The sequence below is a fragment of the Larus michahellis genome, chromosome 3 (assembly GCF_964199755.1).
Source record: "Larus michahellis chromosome 3, bLarMic1.1, whole genome shotgun sequence".
Lineage (NCBI taxonomy): Eukaryota > Metazoa > Chordata > Aves > Charadriiformes > Laridae > Larus > Larus michahellis.
Genome location: NC_133898.1, coordinates 126,067,868 through 126,086,704, shown reverse-complemented (window position 1 = coordinate 126,086,704; position 18,837 = coordinate 126,067,868).

Genomic DNA, 18,837 nt, shown 5'->3' with positions numbered 1-18,837 from the left:
ATATAAATTATACAGGAAATCAGGCAAAATTACCTGGTGGTGCTTTTAGGTCTTAAAATATCTCTTTATTAAATAAACTTTGTTTTCCAGCCTGCACATCACTCCCGCATGGCAACCTTGTTTGACAAGATTAAAACTATTAATTAAGTCATGCTAATGAGGACAGCAAGAAAGGGCTTTCCCATCTCCCCGCTATATTTCAAGTGCTGCCAATGTCAACTCTCTCTTGTATCTGCCTCCAGCTTTGCTGTCTGCTGTGTTTCTTCAGTAGGGGAGGAGGGTTTAAAGCAGCAAGTCGTAAATTTCCAGACATCCTCGCTTTAACAGGATGATCCCCCTTTAGAAGAGGATTTCCCCTCGTCTTGTGAGTGGGAGTAATTGTTCTGTGACTCCTGGTTTCTCTTTGAAGCACGTGGGAGAGGAGCATCGTCTTTTGAAGCCCAGCTGTGTTACAGAACCAGCAGCAGAGGAGGGAGATGCTCCGTGGTGATGCCGCCCTGTGCTGGGGAAGCTGCGTGGGAGAGCCGGGGCTGTCTGGTCTGTTGTTCCTTTCCTTGGACATCACCACTCGAAAAAAAAAAAAAAAAAAAAAAGCAAAAAGCTGTCCCACAGTCCTTCTAGTCCTTCTGGAAACGAGATTTAGCGGGACGAAGAAAATGTGAAAGCAAGGTAAACGCCTAGTCATAAAACACATGTCTCAGTTTCCCCAAAATTTCTAGGGCTACAACAAGGTCTGGCTTCATCCTATTCCTTCCTCTTCTCCATGGTAGCGTAATAACCATTATGTTTTTCTGCATTTCAGCCCTGTATTGCTACCCTGAGCCCATCTGTCCAGTTTTGGTTTGAGGCTCCTTGGACCAGCTGCCATCTTCCTTTAGAAATGCATGACGTAACTTCCAGCTCCACCAGGGCCTCTAGGTGCTGTCACACTACCAATACATATATACAAATTCCTTTTTTTTTTTAAGTTAGTCTGGTGGTCTGAGGTTTAATTCATTAATAAAAGAAACTTGGATCACAGCAATGGCAGGGCAGCAAGCCCTGTCCCCGTGGCAGGCAGCAAACGCGCACTTTTCCTTTCAAAAACAAACAGGCCAAACTGCGGAGAAAGTTCTCCTCGGCAGCGTCCCCAGGCAGCGGTGGAACATTTGAGCAAGGTCTGTGGGGATTGCTGTCTCCAGGACTGAGGGGTGGAAATGCTCTGAGGACTTTCTGCTCTATTTTGCCCTGTTCTGGCCAACTTCCTATGTATAGGATAAAAATAAGCCCTGAGTCCTCCTCCTTCCGTCCACTTCATTAGAGACATCCCTCTGTGCAATAACAAAACAGGCTCAGAGGAAGCGACACAGACCAAAATACAAGAACGATAATTTTCCTAACACAAATAAGCAGGCAGAGGAACTCATCTAAGGAAACAAGTGAGTGAAGGCAAAGCCACAGATGAGCAAACGATGGAGCCAAGAGCTAAGCCATGCAAGCCTGTCTCCAGCACGTCTCCAGAGCTATCCCTGTCTGGGAAAGGCTGAGCGGTCACCTTTGTGTGGACCTCCCTGAGCCCCCTGAGCCCACACCTCCTGAGCACCCAGTCCTGGAGCAATCCTAACCCACTGCTGGGTAACGTGGCAATGGGAAGAGTTTTCTCAACGGGCACCTGGAATAGCCCTTAACCAGCCCTAACTGTGTCTTTCACGGTGCTTCAGAAATGATAAGCGAAGCCACGAAACGGAAAAGCACAGGTTAACAGGAGGGACAGCAGAGGTCCTCTGACTCTGGAAAAAAAAATGTCTGGGCTCAGTTCACTCTATTATTTGCCATTTGGAGGCGCTGAGACTGCCGTTCTTCCAAAATAACCTCAGCCCAAGTGTTTATTTATCTAGAAATTCATCGTGGATATTTGCCGTGTGTTGTAGTTCTGTTTGAAAAGCTTCAATCATCAAATCAAGGAGAGGGAAAACAAAAGCAGATCTCTCAGCTGGCTGGTCCCCCACTGCAAAAAGGAAGCAAAGAAAACAAACCATTTGCGAACAGACCGGAGGCTGAATGTTTCTTGATGTAAATGATCAGTGAATATCTCTGAACACTAACTTAATCCAAGGAAGCCAAGATCAGTTTGTGAATGACTTGTTAAGTTAAAAAGAACCATATTCATAATAAATAGTCTTTGAAACCATTCTTTCATGCACGCTCCATTTTCACAAAGTCGTTTTTATAGGTAAACAGCCAAGCCCTCACTACCCAGGAAGTCAACGGCAGAGATAAGAAGGAGACCTGAGGCCATGTCTGTTTTAGAAAATTAAACACGGCCAGGACCACTCTCTAGCCTGCAGGCCAACTGGCACAGAAATGCCTGCATCCATTCATTAAACTCTCCTGCTTTCCAAAACAGAGCGGCTATATCCAAGCTGCCAACTGGGAATGGTCCCGGGCCGTGCCTGTTGCCGAACTGTGCCTGGAAACTGTTTGGAGGGATGGTAGTGAGCTGAGGCCAGAAGCGTGCAGGGGACTGGTCTGAGGGTCAGAAGCAAATTAAAGCACCTGGGAATGCTCCTTTGCAATGTGCAGTTCTGTTGTGTAGACATTGCCTAAGAGTTTGATGTCGTGCCTTGAAAGCAGTGTCACTGGACCCATGTCATTAAACCAGAAAGCTTTGCTCCCACATTCATATCTTGGCTCCATATATCCACTGTGGGGAGATGTGGAGAAAATGGTTAGAGCTTGAGATGCCTGAAGGCTTCAGGGCCTCTTTCACATCTGCGTTTTCCTTTAGCAGTGTCCCCACTACCGAAAAGGGGCACTTGGGACATGGGTGTTTGCAGATAGAGGTTCAAACCTCACCTGTGCTAGAAAGCCAAATAATGCTTGAAAACCACAAAAATTGAGGCACCCATTCTGGGAACCTAAGTCTGATGTCTCAACCTTGTTACCCAGCATGTCAACGGGCAACAATGCTCATACTTCACATTAACGGTCCTCTTAAGGAACGTCTCAGTGGCAAAACCACCTATTAACAGGGGAAAGAATGGGAGGGGAAGCAAAACCCTTAACATCTACACAAGCACTTCCCACAGTGATCATTAAATTGAGCCATTGAAAAGCCTCTCTGGGGCTGGCTGGGGCCTCAGCATGCTTTGTGAGATCCCTCGTTTCCTCCAGCTTAATGAATTATGCAAGTCAAGAGGGGCTGGACAGAAAGGTGTGAATAAGAAGCTTACTAATTCCCCACAGTAATCACCTGCAAAAGTGTTTAGGAACAACATCTATCAGGCAATAAAAAGTAAGAAAAGGAGCCTGCAAGAGTAAAATATCTCCAGCTCTTCAGAAAGAGACAAGGGGAGAACAGAGCCAGGGAAGTGTCACATTGACATGAATCTACTCCGGGCACTGAGCACACAGCAGTCATCAAATTGCTTGCTCGCGGTCCCAGGGTTTCTTCTGCTCATATGGCATGCACCTGCGCCTTGCTGGAAACTCGTTTCAATGCATGTGAGAGAGTCCCAGCTTCAAAGCAAGCCTTGTGATTTTTGGTTCCTGTGTGTGAGAAGGGTATTAATAAATGTTGTATTAATAGATCATCTGCTTACATGCTTCCTGTCTTAAATAAAGAAGATATTGGACCAACCCCTTTTTCCCAGCACCTTCAGGCTTCTTGGATGTTTACAGTATGAGGCAAAGGCAAGACGGCAATAGTAGAATTGGACTTTGTAATGCAAATAAATAGAAACTCAGGCCTTAATGCGAGGAGACTTTGGAGACCAGTTCATAACTGAACATGGATGGATAATTACTCTCTAGACTGGCTGAATCCAAGATCAAAATCAAATATTCAGCCTCGCAGTTTATGGAAGCTGGGAATCTGAGCCAAGGTTTCTTACTCCTCTGGCTTGGGTTAACACGCCTCCTAAGCCATTTTGGTAGGGTGGGAAACCTTCTTCCCATCCTATTTTGAGAAACAGGCCTCTGTCGTCATCACCCTCCACATGACACCTCCAGAGGGCAGAAGACAAACAAGTATCCCAAAAACTGGAACCAGTCATGTCTCTCTGGATGAGGTTCTCTTCTTTACGCCATCTAGGCTAGTGATCATCTTTTCCAATATCCCCCTTTTTTATGAAGCTTTGTATGAATAGATTGAGTAAGGATGGCACTGAACACTTCATCATCATTTCATCATCCAGCCCTTATCTGCAATGTTGAACCCTTTCTTTTGATGCTGCATTTGCTTTAAGACTCCACAGGACATTACAGTGAATCATATTAGTGTAAATACTAGAGTTGGTTGGAAATTTTTAAACCATTTTTCATAGGAAAAACACAACTGTTAGTAACCAAAACACTACAGAAAAACATTGTTTTCAGTTAATCTCCTGACTCAACGTGTGTTGAAAAAAGAAATTACTGGAATGACATATTGTGAGATAAAAGAAAAATTAAGGTTATTGTTCTCAGAAAATTAGACTAAGTAAAGTTAAAAAATACTTGAAAATTGCTAAAATTAAAAGTTTCATATTAGTGACTTCAAATGTTTCATTTGGTGCAAATCAAACTTTAAAATACCAGTTTTATTTTCTCAGATTTTAGGGGTTTTTTTTTAAATGCTGGGTGTTTATATCTGCGTGCTAGGGGCCTGTACTGCAGTATGTCAAATATTGTAAAAGAACAGCAAAATTATTTTCTGCCCAGCTGTAATATGGACCTACCCTAGGGCAATGCTACTAATTCTGCTTATAACTACACTTCAGGGGAAAGTACAGAGGAGGCTTCAATGGCAAGAAAAAATGGTCTCAGAGAAAATAAATCTGTTTAGCTGGCATTTGGCAGCGCAATCAGTGCCGTCTCACATTGAGGGAAACTGCAATTGTCATAACATGCTGACTTTGGGGGCTTATTTCTATGCCTTGCCAGGAGGTCTAGCATCTTTTGAAGTCAGCCAGCTTTCTCTAATGTAGTAAAATTCATCACTAATCACACATATGCATGTCCTGCTGGCATCTTTGATCTTCAACTTTTCTATCCATTTTGCTCTCTCTGTTTATTGGCCATAATGAGTTATGGCAGCTGTATGCTACATATTGTCCAAAACTCTTTAGCCATCCAGCACATCATGGAAAGTTCCCAGGAAAGCTCCCTAGCTGAAAAGTAACAACTCTGCAACATAACTCTCAGCGCCATGTGCAGTAATTCATCAATAACACTTCTTCTGTAGAAACCAATGGACAGATCAGTTACAAGAGCAGAGCTGTAATGTGACCTGCCAGATAGATGGAGATCCCCACGGAGAATTCTCTGACTGCACAAAAGAGAATAGAAACTCCTCTAGTGTTTCTGCGAAGAGGAAGAGCGCAGCGCCTGGATTAGTCTGGGCTGGGTATAAGAGAGTCCCTCTCCACTCCGCACCAGTCTGCAGCATAACTAGCTCCTAGAAATAAATGAGAAACAAAACGAAATAAAATTATTAAAAAAAAAAAAAAGAAAGCCAATTTTCCTTTAGGAATTCCAGTGACATATTAAAAGAAATAATTTACGCAGGGCTGCTCCATGCCTTAGGTTTGTCTGTGTAATTACTCTTAGTGCTATGCTAACAGGAGGCTACTTTATAACAGGGGAGTCTGGCCAGTGTACAGCCTGACATCTGCTCGAGGATCTTTCTGAAATAACACCGAAGACCCAACTTTTGTTTTATTTGTGCATTCTCTGCCCAGCGTGCATGAATATTTTGATGAAAAATCATGCCAGTGTATTGAGGTACTGCCTATTTTTTATTATAAGTCTTCATTTTAGAATTATTTTTTTTTTATTTTTTTACTTCACACTGTCACATCTTGAATTTTAACAGATTGAGGCTGTGGCATGGTGTGTCCATGATGGCCAAGCCTACTTGGTAAGGAGATACTTGCACTGATCCCAAAGTCACGAGTAAGAGAGGTATACTGAGAAATGTAGGACTTCTTTCTAACACTTCCGTTCGTCTCCTGATTTCCCAGCCATGAGGCTGAACCCAGATATGCGGAAGGAAGTCATAGTTCACATATCTTGTAGAGCATTTTGAAGGAAACAATGTGATATTAATATGGACTAATGCAATGCAATTAGGTTACAAAAGGAACTGAGACCTCATCTCTCCCACTTAATAACAGGCTAAAAAGACACAGAATTAAGAGTCAATTTACGTAATAGAGGGAGGTCACATGAAGTTCCATGCAGATGACTGTTGTTCAACATATTCATAAAATCTGGGAAACAGTGACTCATGAAATAACAGAGTTTACAGATGATAGGATCTCGTTAGGATCTCATGACACTGAGTGATACTCATTGTCGATGAGATCTCATGGCGCTGAAAGAAATTCAGTGTTGATAGATGCAAAGTAATGAATATGGGATAAAAATAACCCTAATTATACATATGTTACAATAGACTCTTAATTAGCTATGACTCTTCACAGAGACACTGGTTTTTGTGGACAGTTCTCTGAAAACATTAACACAGTGCTCAACAGTCATCAAAAAGGCTGATAAAACACAAGGGATTATTAGGAAAAGAACAGAGAACAAAACAGAAAACCTCATTATCTCATAGGAGAAATCTGTGTTTATTTCTGTTCGTCTTGATTAAGGCATGCCTAGACAGACGTCCTCGGAAGAGTACAAAAGAACTAGGAATTGTGCATAGAAAGAAGTGAAGCAATTGTACTCTCTCACTGGCCGGTTCTGCCTCTCCTCTTCTGCTCTGGATTAACAGGAAAACAGAGCTCCTGACCACAGTTCTGGACCAAAATTGGGCAGAGACACCAGAAGAAAACAGGAGGTCTTAGGACGTTAATTCTGATGGCCCGTTCCCCCAACATCTCTTGTTACCAGGACATTTTCCCATGCCACGCAATGTAGCCAGGTCCACCACAAGTAAGTCGCACACACAGTCACAACACTGGGATTCACAAGGTTTGGGATTTCAGCTGATAACTTACATGACTTCCTTATGTACTTTGTGTTAGCATTTCTCCTGTGCGGGGACCACAATATGCACTAATCACTCCATAGGACATAGCAGTAAAAAAGACAAAATTTTGTGGCTACTGAATTTTATTATTCAGCAGAATGCCTGAAGGGTGTAAGACAGCTAAGGAACCTCCACTCTCTCCCCCAAAGCTGAATAATTTCTTGAGAAAGCAGAATATTTTGTAAAAGGAAGAGCAGGTAAAGAACAGAATGGGATTTCAGAGCCAGAGGGTAGAGCTGTGTAAAGAGGAAATGTGAGATTTAGAAAGAAAACTGCGACTGGGGAAAGTTGCTGAAAAACATTTGCCAGATGATGAAATTAGTGGAAAGCAGATAGAGACTTTCATATAAACAAAAATGTTCAGAAAAATGTTCACTATTTTTCCAATAGCCTTCATAGAAACCTTTTTTCCCCATAGATAAAAATCTCCAGATTTTTCAAATTAGCACATTTCTTCCATTCTGCTCCTTGCCACAATTCTCCTTTACGCTGAATACGGTGGACACTGAGGACTTGTTAGTGTAAAAATATCTTCCATCAAATTTTCGCTGACACTGAGTATAGAGAAATTTTCTCCTCATCCAGTTAATCATGTAGCTCTTGCACCCAGACTCGGAAGACTGTACACATATGTAAAACTTGTTTCCAAGGAGTTCTTGCTTCCAACAAGTTTTGTGCTGGATTTGCCATATTTCCACAGATTTATGGTAACTGCATCAGGACTGCATTAAAATCTAGAAGCAAAAGATGCTGCAGAAAAGGGACATTCCTAAAAATCTTTAACATATGGTGTGTGAGAGAGAGAGAGTAGGAGAGGGGAAATATATCAGAGCACTCTATGCAATAAAGAATGAGACAAAAATGAAAGGGATGCTCTCTCAGGGATGCTTTAAACCTTTCAGGGACGAATGCCAAGGCTAGAATTAACACTTGTGAGATCGTCTTTGGCACACTGCACTTGAAGAAGAAATAGTCCAGTTGATCTGGCACGAGTCTGGTAATGAGAAGGCTCATCAGGCCACAACTCGCCCAACATCAGTAAGAGCTCCCAAAGCTTTGTGGCCATATCCTACTGATGGAATTGGTGCTACTGTAGGGTCCCAACAAGTGTGACCCCACTGGCAGCGCCAGGCTGACCACAAGGCCTTGGACACCACTTTCTACTCTCTGGTGCAACCTGTCCTACCAATGCAACCCTACTTCTGTAGAAGTAAGGGCAGTGCACTAGGCCATCCGTCGTCTCCAGCAGGGTCATGCTTGCAGCTTGCACAGGTCAATCCAGAACAGATGGGGCAGGTTTCTGACTGCATCCTGTGGCTCAGAGAAAGAGAGGAATATTCAGATTAACAGAAAATTTTGCAGTCAACATATTTCAACAATGATTTTCCTCCAGGGAAGCATGTGGTCCAGTTCAGGGAAATGAGAAAGAGAGCAATTTTTTTTCTTTAATTTTACATTTCAAGTAATAACAGTTTTCTGGCTTCTTGTGCAGGTCACTAACAATGCTCCCCAGTGAAAAAAGTTAGCAGTTCCCACATCTCTGACTCACTTGACTGTAATACAACCTGAGGCAAAAACGCTCTAAGACCTGATGTGCATTTCCTCTACGGCCTCTTTTTGCTTTTCCAGTAGTATGGACTAGCCTTACTGCAGGCATCAGTGTCAAAGCTTGCACATTACAAATGGGTGTGAGTGTAAATAAGATCCAGCTTCATCAGTGTGTATGTCATCACTGCGGGAAAGGACAGGAGAATATTGACTTTGGGTAAAAACAGCAAGACCTTTAAGGCAATAGAGGCAGACAGGAGAACTGGGAGTAAGCAGAAATAAATCAATGCCAAAGCAGAGCTAGAACGTGTGTGTTCCTGAGGGCACAGGACTGAAATCCCGATTTAAGATTAGCACAATGCAATATCAGTAGAGCACAAAGACAGTGACTTAGGGACTGGCTGACTGACAGCACCAGAAAGGGGTCATTAATGGGGAGTCCTCACTCCACGGAGGGACCCACTGAGGTCGGCAGGGAGGGCTCCATTTCAGCATTTCTGTCAGTGAGCTCTGGAAATAAATTTAGCATCACTACTAATAAAATGTGTTTCAGGATCAGTGGAGAGCTAACTGAGAGGAGGACAGGAGTAGGACCAATAACTCATTTGATAAACCAGGTCAGTTCAGGGAACATGCTAAAAAAATGATCTGAATATGAAAGCACAGGTTCAGGAACAAAGAACACAGGCCACGTTTGCAAATGGGGATTGTCTACTGCCCCAGGTAAAGGCTTCATTAAGATACTGCCTACAGGAATTGCAGGTGTTTTGCTCCTGGGCAGGGAGCGATGGTGAATGCCTTCATGGCCTCAATTCCAGATGCGGTTGGGATGGAAAGAGCTACATGCCACTGAGCACCTGCAAGGAGTTATCAACTCTGATTGACTTTTATGCCTTGGTCTATCAGTGACATCAGGAATTTAAGCACTTTGCCCTGCTTAACCTGAGTGCCAAGCTTTTCCACTTTCAGCATAGACACCCAGGAGGAAATGTAAGGCGCAACAACTCCGTTCTGCTCTGGGCAAGCAACAGCAGAGCATGAAAAACTCTTAGTGAGAACTGGAGGCCCTCCTCAGCCCAAGGCTTTTAGGAAAATAATCAGTCAAAGATCCTCGTATGGATAATGGATATGAGGAAATGGTAGGAATTTTCACTGGAGAGAAGGGTAACCAGCAAGTGCCATAGAGATGGCAACAGATTCATAAATGATCTTGAAAAGGAAATTAATAGTGAGGTGGTCACTTTCACTGATGACACAATATTTCGGAACAGAAATTGACTTGGTGTCTCTCAGTGTTAAACTAGCAGATGACACTGAACACAGATGAAGGCAGTGGGGAAAAACACTCTAACTTCACATATAAAATGATGGGCTTGGAGTTGTCCGTTACCGTTCAGAAATGAGATCAGAAATTAACCCCATTAGACGGCACAGATGGCTGACGAATTCTTAGTAGCATACAAAAAAGTAAATTGAATGTTAGTAATTATTAGGAGTAAAGTAACATTATTACCTGACTCTGTTATAACAGTATTACGAATCCATGACACACCTGCATCTTGAATAGTGTGTGCAGTTCTCAGATTACAACAGATGAGACAATGATGGCAAGATGGATCGAAGAACATGAGGAATCTTCAACCTTCGGCAACTGAGGGGAATTAGACACAGTTCTATAAAATGAATGATGTGGAGAAAGCAAGTGGTCTAAATTGTTCCCTGTCCATTCCAACACAAAAATGATGGAATATCAAAGTTAACAGTTGGGAAACCCAAAGACAGAAGAAGAGGTGTCGTGTTTTTTTTTTTTTTCTGGGGACATACAGCTAAGCTGTAGGACTTACTGACAGGATGCTGAAAGTTCACATCAAGGAAAGATTGTACAATTTCATGGAAAAGAAATTGCATTTGCATTACTAAAAACAAAGACAGCAACTCCTTGAGCCATAAATGGTTGGATTTTGGAAAAGTAACCTGGGGAAGTGTCAGTATGTGCTTAGCACAGTCTGCTCTGCTTGCTCTCTGCCAGACCATGCTCCTCTTGTTACTTATATAAAAGAAGAACATTTATACTTGAGCTCCTCCACAGTCTGATGCTTAGAGATATTCCCAGGACATGAGAGATGAGGTTTATCCCCCTCAAGCCAAGCATTCAAATTTTCCACTTTCAGGGTATGTGCTTTGCCCCTTCAAGTGCTGTGCCAAAGGTGGGCACCGATCTCATATTTAACTGTTTTGGACTTGTCCAGCAGAGTACAGGAATCCCACTGCTTAAACCTGGCATGCTGCCATATGCCAGAACAGGCACTTCTGAGCATACGCGTGACTGAAGTTTTGAAGAAAATCCAAGGCAAACACAGAGATGCCTTCAACATTAGACGCCAAAGAACCAATCCACTTGGAGTGAATTCCACCCCAAGAAATCAAGCTGTTGAGCTCAGTGACAAGGAGACTGAAAGAGATGATATGATTGTACCACATTAATACCTCTGAGTGAAGAAATACTAGATATAAAAGGCCCTGTAGTCAAAAATGGAAAGGCACGACAAGAACTGAAAGCCAGGGAAATTCCAATTAGAAATAAGGTACAAATTTCTAACAGTGAATGCGGTTAACCACTGGAACAAACTACCAAAGGGAAGTGGTGGATTCTCCATCTCTTAATGCCTACAAAGCAAAAGAGGATGTCTTCCTGGAAGACCTGATTTAGTGAAACACAATATATTGGGCTCAATGCAGGAGATCTGGATATGATTCAAGGGCTTCGGATATTCTAAAACTCCATTTAAATGTTCTTCTTGTCTTTTCATGATTTTACCTTTACCAGCTTTAACTCCTGCAGGAGTCTGTTGTACGCAGAGGGACTACAGAGTGAGCTGAAGGGGCTAAGATATGAACAGTGCTGGGTTTAGAAGCTCTTCTCCTCCAGGAAACTCACCGTAAAAATAGCTCAGGGAAAGTTAAGCTTTCAAAGACCAAGCTATCAAAAAGTACTTGTAATAAAACACCAGCAAATCAGTTTATAGACATAGAAAGACGGCTAATATTGCTCTAATGCCCACAGCTCAGAACCATTTGTCCCCAGCACTTTTACAGCAAACCAGAGAACTGCAATTTCATGTACCCTATTAATTTCCAGAGCAAATGGGAAAAATACAGATGGCTCATACATGGCTAGGAAACCACTTCCCACCTCTCGTTTTCAGTCGACTAACCAACACAAGTGCCTTCCCCCAAGAGCGTGGTGCCACAACTCCCTTCTCCTCTGTCTCCTTATATATTTCACAGCAGTGCTCAGTTGGGTTTTTCCGTTGCAGATGTCACCACAAAACACATAGCTACTGCCTTTTAAACCACTTTGAGGTACTATGAGTACCTCTTGTGCTCACCTTAGAGAAGGCTTCACGCTGTTCAGGCTAAAGGATTTACTGTAATTATACCTATGGTAAAGATCTGTGATGAATTATGAAATCCTTATATCTACAGATGAATCATACTGATGGAGCAGAAGGATATGGAGTCAAAGTCAAGCTTGGAAATGGAAAATGCATACTCCAGTGTTTTAAAACATTTTGGTTAAAAGCAGCCAAGATTTCAGAATTTCAAACATTTTTTTTAATCTTTGTTTAAGCCTGGATTTAGGGAGGGGATTGGTTTTGGTATTTAGATTATTATTTTTGCTGTAACAGGATTATTCTTTTCAGTAACTGTTAAGTCGCCACAAGCTTGTTGCCTTTTCTATGCAGGAGCCAGTTAAGCATCACAGATAGGGAAATATTATTATAACCGGTTTACAGCCCATTTTGGCCAAGAATAGGACCAGGAATGCTGACTCTCAGTCACCTGCTTTCACAGCTAAGCTAATAAATGAGGTAGAAAGCTAATAAGCGAAGGCACTGTGTACATTAACCCTCATATAATAGTACTTATCCCATGCTTGTGTTGTACGCAGGAGGTCAGAGGAGATGATCAGATCAGTCCCTTCTGGCCACAAAGCTATTTTTAAACATGAGGCAACATTCAATAACCTGCATCAGCTTTGATTAACTGTTCTGCAAGATTGAAAGCAACACAAGCAGAACTAACGTGCACTGTGGGCAAAAAAGACGTCAAAGCACAGCTCATGATGGCAAGGTTTTTCGTGCATAAATACTGAATGGGAATCTTGGCTGAATGGTTCATGCTGACCCTTTTGGAGCAGTTCATCATGTCCCCAGACCATTTTAAGCTAGGGCTCTTACAGAAAGGCAGTATCAACTGGGCACTGTAGCTTCCTTCAAGCCTTTAGCTAACCCCAGTCTCTACCTCTTAAATACATAAATACACATATATATAATCAGATACTATATATGAGCTGCTATTAAGCAACCAACTTCTTTAAACATGCAAACAAACTTAGTATAAGCTCCATAAAACAGCTCTGCTTTTTCTGGTATTGATTTTGCTTATTTTGAAGTTAAGCGTATCCATAAATATGCTCTATGGTCCCTTGAGGTAAGTCTCATAAGGTATATTAAAAAAAAAAAAAAAAATGAGGAGGAGGAATTTTTTGGCAGCAATTACCATCTCAGATAACCTGCCTGGGGTTGGGAAAGTGTGCCAGCAATCTGCTCAGAAATAGCTTTCATTTTGGCTGTTTATTTTCATATGCTTTGTCTGACACTTTACTGCTGTGGCTGGGTACTTAACTGTCAGCTTCCATTAAACGCTTTGTCAGCTGTTCCCACTCCAGGCAGAAACCAAAATTATCGTTCATCTCCCATTATTCATTAAAGTCAACCCACTGGCAGGAAGCAAGCAGGATGACAAAGGAAATCATCCTTGCGCCAAATGGTGAGATTTCTTCAGGCTCCTTTGCTCCAGTGCTCCTCCACTTCCTCGTCCCTTCCTTCTCTTGACTGCCCCAGACGTTTTCCTTGCTTGTGTCAAATAAATGGGGCCTTGAGAGCAGCTCTTCTACTTTAAAGCAAAGTTGGGGGGACTGAACTCCTCTGCAGCAGTTCCAAACATTTAGGATATTGTGAAAGAGAGTAATGTGTTTTCTTCACGTTAGTTTGCACTATAACAACATCATCGTATGGGTGACTATCCCTTCCTATGGCAAGACAGAGTATCATGGATTATTAGCATCAGGGATGCTAATAAAATAGCTTTGGGAGTGTCTATTATATGATTTCTTGTTTTGCAGTTTTAGGGTGTGTGGATGGGTTAATTTTTAAAAATATTTAAAACAAGTTTTCCAAGTTCTGATATATAAAAAGAAAGAAAAAGGGGTTAAACAATTACAGAAAAGGCAAAACATGTCATTTCAGGTCAAGCGAAACATTTTAAGATGACCCAGACTGATCCTCCCTCTTCCAAATCTGGTCCTATCCAAACCAATGCCCCTGTCCCCCCAACACTTTACTTCACCCTTTTGAACCAGAGAATCCATTACATGTATTGCTCTAATTATGGTATGGTTTCTTTTAATAAGCAGATGTGGAACAGTATAATCGTAGCCCCAGGCTACCGAAATGGTGGAGTTCAGTCTGGATCTGGACCTCACATAAATTTGCCCTGTGCCTTGCCAAGGTCCCAGACATATGACGTCTCACACATTCCTGAAGGAGATCCTATGGTTTTTACCACTCCTCCTGGTTTCGCAGCAGGCAGCTGCAGGGCCCTAACAGGGCTTCCAGCCACCAAGGTGCTGTGCACCACCAAGCTGGCCCAACACGGGTAGAGTCTACAGCTCCCTCCCTGCTGAGTGCCCCATGCAAAGAATTAGAAGATCTCAATAAAATAACCCAGGGGGCCTTTATAAATAATGAGACCCTGTTGCTCAAGATTGCAAAGTGCTTGCTTCTAGTGCAACAAAAGTCCCCCCCCCCAAAAAAAAAAAACACCCCAACAAACAAGTGTTCCTCTCTTGCTGTTCTTCTTCCCAAAGAAAAACATTCAATCTTAACACATTTGTTCCCACTCATGCTCCTGGGGTTTTTCAATGAAAGTCTTGAAGCTGTCCAAGTAGCTCATAAACCGGAGCCCCTTTCTGATTCAAGTGTGCCCTCCTGTTCAGATTTTGGGAAATGGGATGATTAATTGATTTCCATCATCAGTCTCCCCATAAGTCACAAGCCAAGCTGCTATTTCAAGTTTCCATTGACAAAGATTTCATTATAAGAAGCCATAATTTTTAACCGGCGCTGTGCAAACTTTTTAGTCTTCAACCTGAATTAGGCCCATATGTTTCAGAAAAACGCAGTGAGAGCAAGTTGGGGGGGGTGAAGTGGTGAGGGGAGGGGAAGGGAGCAACTGGTCTATCTCAGTGGCTGAACAAACTTCCACCCACATCACAGCATAAAAGGGCTCTGAATTGGTCTTCTTAACCCTTATCTAAACAAAATAAATCAAAAATACAATTTTCCGATTGACGCTGAAGGATTTGCTTCCTTAGCCAAAAAGCAATTTTAAACTCCCTTGCTGAGTAAGCTCTGCCCAGATACTGAACTCCACCGAGAGCTCCTGGAGTCCAAGGTGGTATCGCTTATTTCGCCTTCTCATGTTCTGCTGCTGGGAGAGAAATGCCCTCAAATAGCACCTGCTGCAGGATGCAGTTGAAACCACAGCCAAGTGTTGTATGCATACCTGATGTCTGGGAGACCCTTCCTCCAGAGGGCTTGGCAAATCAGTTGAAAAGACCGGAAAAATGGGAGAAAGGCAGCATTGCTAATCTTTATTTCACAGAGCCAAACAGGCAAGGTGCATTCCAGTAAATAAAAGAGTGCTAAGCTCAAGAACCTGCCAAGATCGTCTACACTGTTTAAATGTTAGCACAGCCCAAAACCATGAGCAAGGGTCTATTAGTAACAAGAAATTTGTCACAGCCACCCTGTTGAACCAGTTCTAGCAGGGAGCAGGATGGACATGAGGGTGCAAAGCACCTCAACCTGACCTGTTTTTCTTAGCCACAGAGACAGAGTGTTCAGCAGAACAGAGGCCTCATCTGCACTGTAGCTCCAAAGCAGAGATTCAGAGATAGGTAGATCTGGAGACTGAGTGCCACCCGGGCCATGATAAAGAAGCTCCACTTTCACAGCGCTGTTGCTGTATCCCAAAATGACCTCTTTGGAGCTCTTTCCTTACCATCACATATGCTTGAGTCCTTCGTCAACGTCAGATCTGTTGTTGCCTAATGGGATAGGAATCCACTAGGGACAGGACTGTGGACCAGCAAGATCACTGTGAGGATGAACCAGAAATACCAAGGCTAAGAAGTTAACACTTAGCTGTGTGACTGTGTGACACGGCCAAGTCAAAAACTACTGGACATAGAGGTAGGAACTGGTAAGTCTGTTTCAGTCTCTCCTTCTCTTTGGTTCGCAATTTGGCCTTGGACAAATCACTTAAACTCACTGCAACTTGGCTTTGTCCCCTGCAAAACAGGGATAAATAATATCAACCTGCCTGAAGTGTTCTCTGAGAGGCATAAACAGGTAACCCGATGTACAAGTGTCATCTAGTAATGCTCTTGCAGCTCGTCATCTAGCGTGTCAGGGCAGCACCTATGCATAGTGCGGTCACACGGGAGGGCTACAGCACTTGACAGCTTGGGGAACTCAAACGTGACATTCATACGATGGCTGTTTCCAGCATGACTGAACAATGGTGACAGCACCAGTCACGTTAGGATCTGGAAGGGCCAGAGGTTCATTTGAAATTTCCCCAGACAAAGAAAAATGTTTAGCAGTCATTGAACACGAGCAGCAATTTAATCTTCTCTGTCTCTTGAATGATGAATTTAATCAGAGCTCCGGGTATTTTCTTCCTTTATTGTCTTTCTTTTCTTCTTTTATTGTCTTTCTTTCCTTCTTTTATTGTTTTTCTTTCCTTCTTTTATTGTTTTTCTTTCCTTCTTTTATTGTCTTTCTTTCCTTCTTTTATTGTCTTTCTTTCCTTTTAGCTGAGCTCAGCCTGAGATCCCTCTGCTGTGAGGAATTTGCCTCAATTCAGGTTGGACTGGTCAAACAGAGGAAGTTGCAATAAGGCAGTGGTAGGTCAAGAGTAATACCCCATATCTGACTTGTTTCCTCGCCCTGCTGAGACTTTGCAGCCTGCGCACACAGTTCTTGTCCTAGCAGCCTATCATTTGTTGTCAAATCTCTAGCTAATCTCATTTCAGTTCTGCCATGAGATAGTGATATATTTGATAATGTCACAGTAACGTCTTCAGCTTCAGTGGCCTCAGAATCTGTTGCATAAAGTCAGGCAAGTTGGCCAATAGAAGAACAGAGAGTTTTTGCTACCCTCAGGATTTCAGAGAGCATGAAGGATGAAGAAATCACATCCTTCACACACGTTTTGTTAAGAAATGTCTGGTTTATGTTTCTCAGGCTTCAGAAATAGCAGTAAATCCATACAATCTAAGCCCAGAAGAAACTATTTACTTAACACAGACCCTTAAAGATGACTCTCCACTCATCTTGCTGTGACTTCAATGCCTTGTGCTCAACTAGACCATTTTTTCAGGATGAGACACAGTTCTGATTAAAAGGACAAAAGATACTAAAAATGCCCCATTTTCATTGATAGTTGTTCCTAATGATTAATGATCCCGACGGTTTAAAATGTGGGCCTTGTTTCTCATCCGTATATGAGTTCAGGTGCAGCTTCTGTTACCAACTTCTGTTATGTCTCTGTGTACCTGACCAGGACATCTTCATTACTGCCATTTTATCCCTATGAAGATACTTCATCTGGTATAAACAAACCACCATTATTTTTTGTGTTACTTTTTGCACCTTGTCTACGCATCTTAAAATAAAAGGCGTGCCTGAAAGTTGATTTTCTCTCTTGGAGAGAGGCATTAGTTGCGCAGATCCATGTTCTTGGGGATATTCAACTCGGAGTGCCAGTTCACATCACATCTCATGGTCCAGATGTGGATCTGCGCTTTCCTGACATAGGACTTGTTCTCAAGCAGCTTCTCCAATTTGGGCTTTTCTCCAAATTTCCTTCAGGTTTCTCCTGAATTTTAGTTCACGGGTAGTTTCATCTAAAGGCACATCTGAGCCCAGAGTTCAGCAGCCCGACCTTGGTAGACTCTACGGTGATGTCTAAGTCTTGGGAATTGCAGTCAGTCAGTAGCAAGAGGTGAATTCAGCCAACCCTTTCAATCCTGGAGGCTGACCTTGCAGGACAAATCTCCACGGAGCTGTTTTTGCATCTCCGGTGCTGGCACACAGACATGTAATGTAGTATATGCCCTTCCCTATGGGACACTCCTCCATGAGTTCATTCCTGGCTTAGTTGGAGGAGCTGGATTTTACATTATTAGGTATTGAGTTGCAACATGAAATTACCAAAATGTAAAACATGGGAAAACATACTGTAAATCACTTATTGGCAGGTCTTTCACCTCTTTACAAGTGCACAACTGGATACATTTGAGTCTTTTGGAATTTCCAAATTAGAGCCCAGAAGACCTTCCCGAAGAAAGGTATTTTCTACTGGCACCAAAATAATTTTATCTGAGCTAAACAACAGAGTTAATGTTTCAGCATTCACAGAGCCCTTTGCAGGCTACAAATCCAAACTTAATTTCACCTCCTTGTTGTACTGTAGCTCTATTATTATTACTTTTTTAATGGATGTTATTTTTCTTGTAACTCTCCTGCTTTGGCTTTTCAAAAGAAATATGCAGAGAGCCAAGGGACTGACAGTGAGAATGCAGAACCTTTCACATTCACGTGAAAACACTGATATCTTTAATGAACTTATCAGGAAGTGAATGTACCTAAACGGAGTAAATGTATGTTCTTACTACTGTGGCGTCCATCTCTTCTGCCCCCACTGCTTGTTACCCTCAGCTTGTGGTGATAAAGGATGCTCTGATGTGAACAAGAGGTGTTTTTTGTGTCTGAGGCACTAAACTGGCAATCAGACTGCTCTGATTTATTCCTGGCTCTGCCACAGTCTTCCTGTATGACTTCAGGCAAGTCACTTAATTCTTCTGTGCCTCAGTTTCCGCCTGTAAAATAATACTTTATTTTTTTTTCAGTCCCTTGCCATTTGTGTCTCTGGGGCAAGATAGATCTCTCAGCTGAGGCACAGAACAGTTGAGTATAGACTGTATTACACAGTTGTGTTTGAGCGTCCACGGGATTGTCTTCAGTTAGCGCAGGCTCTCAGATGGGCAGGGAAGAAGCATGTTTCTTCTTTCAGAATTTGTCCAAGACATGTTATTGTGCTTTGGCTATGAAGACAGGGTCACAAACTGAAGGGGAGTTCCCGGGAAAAATGAAGGTTTA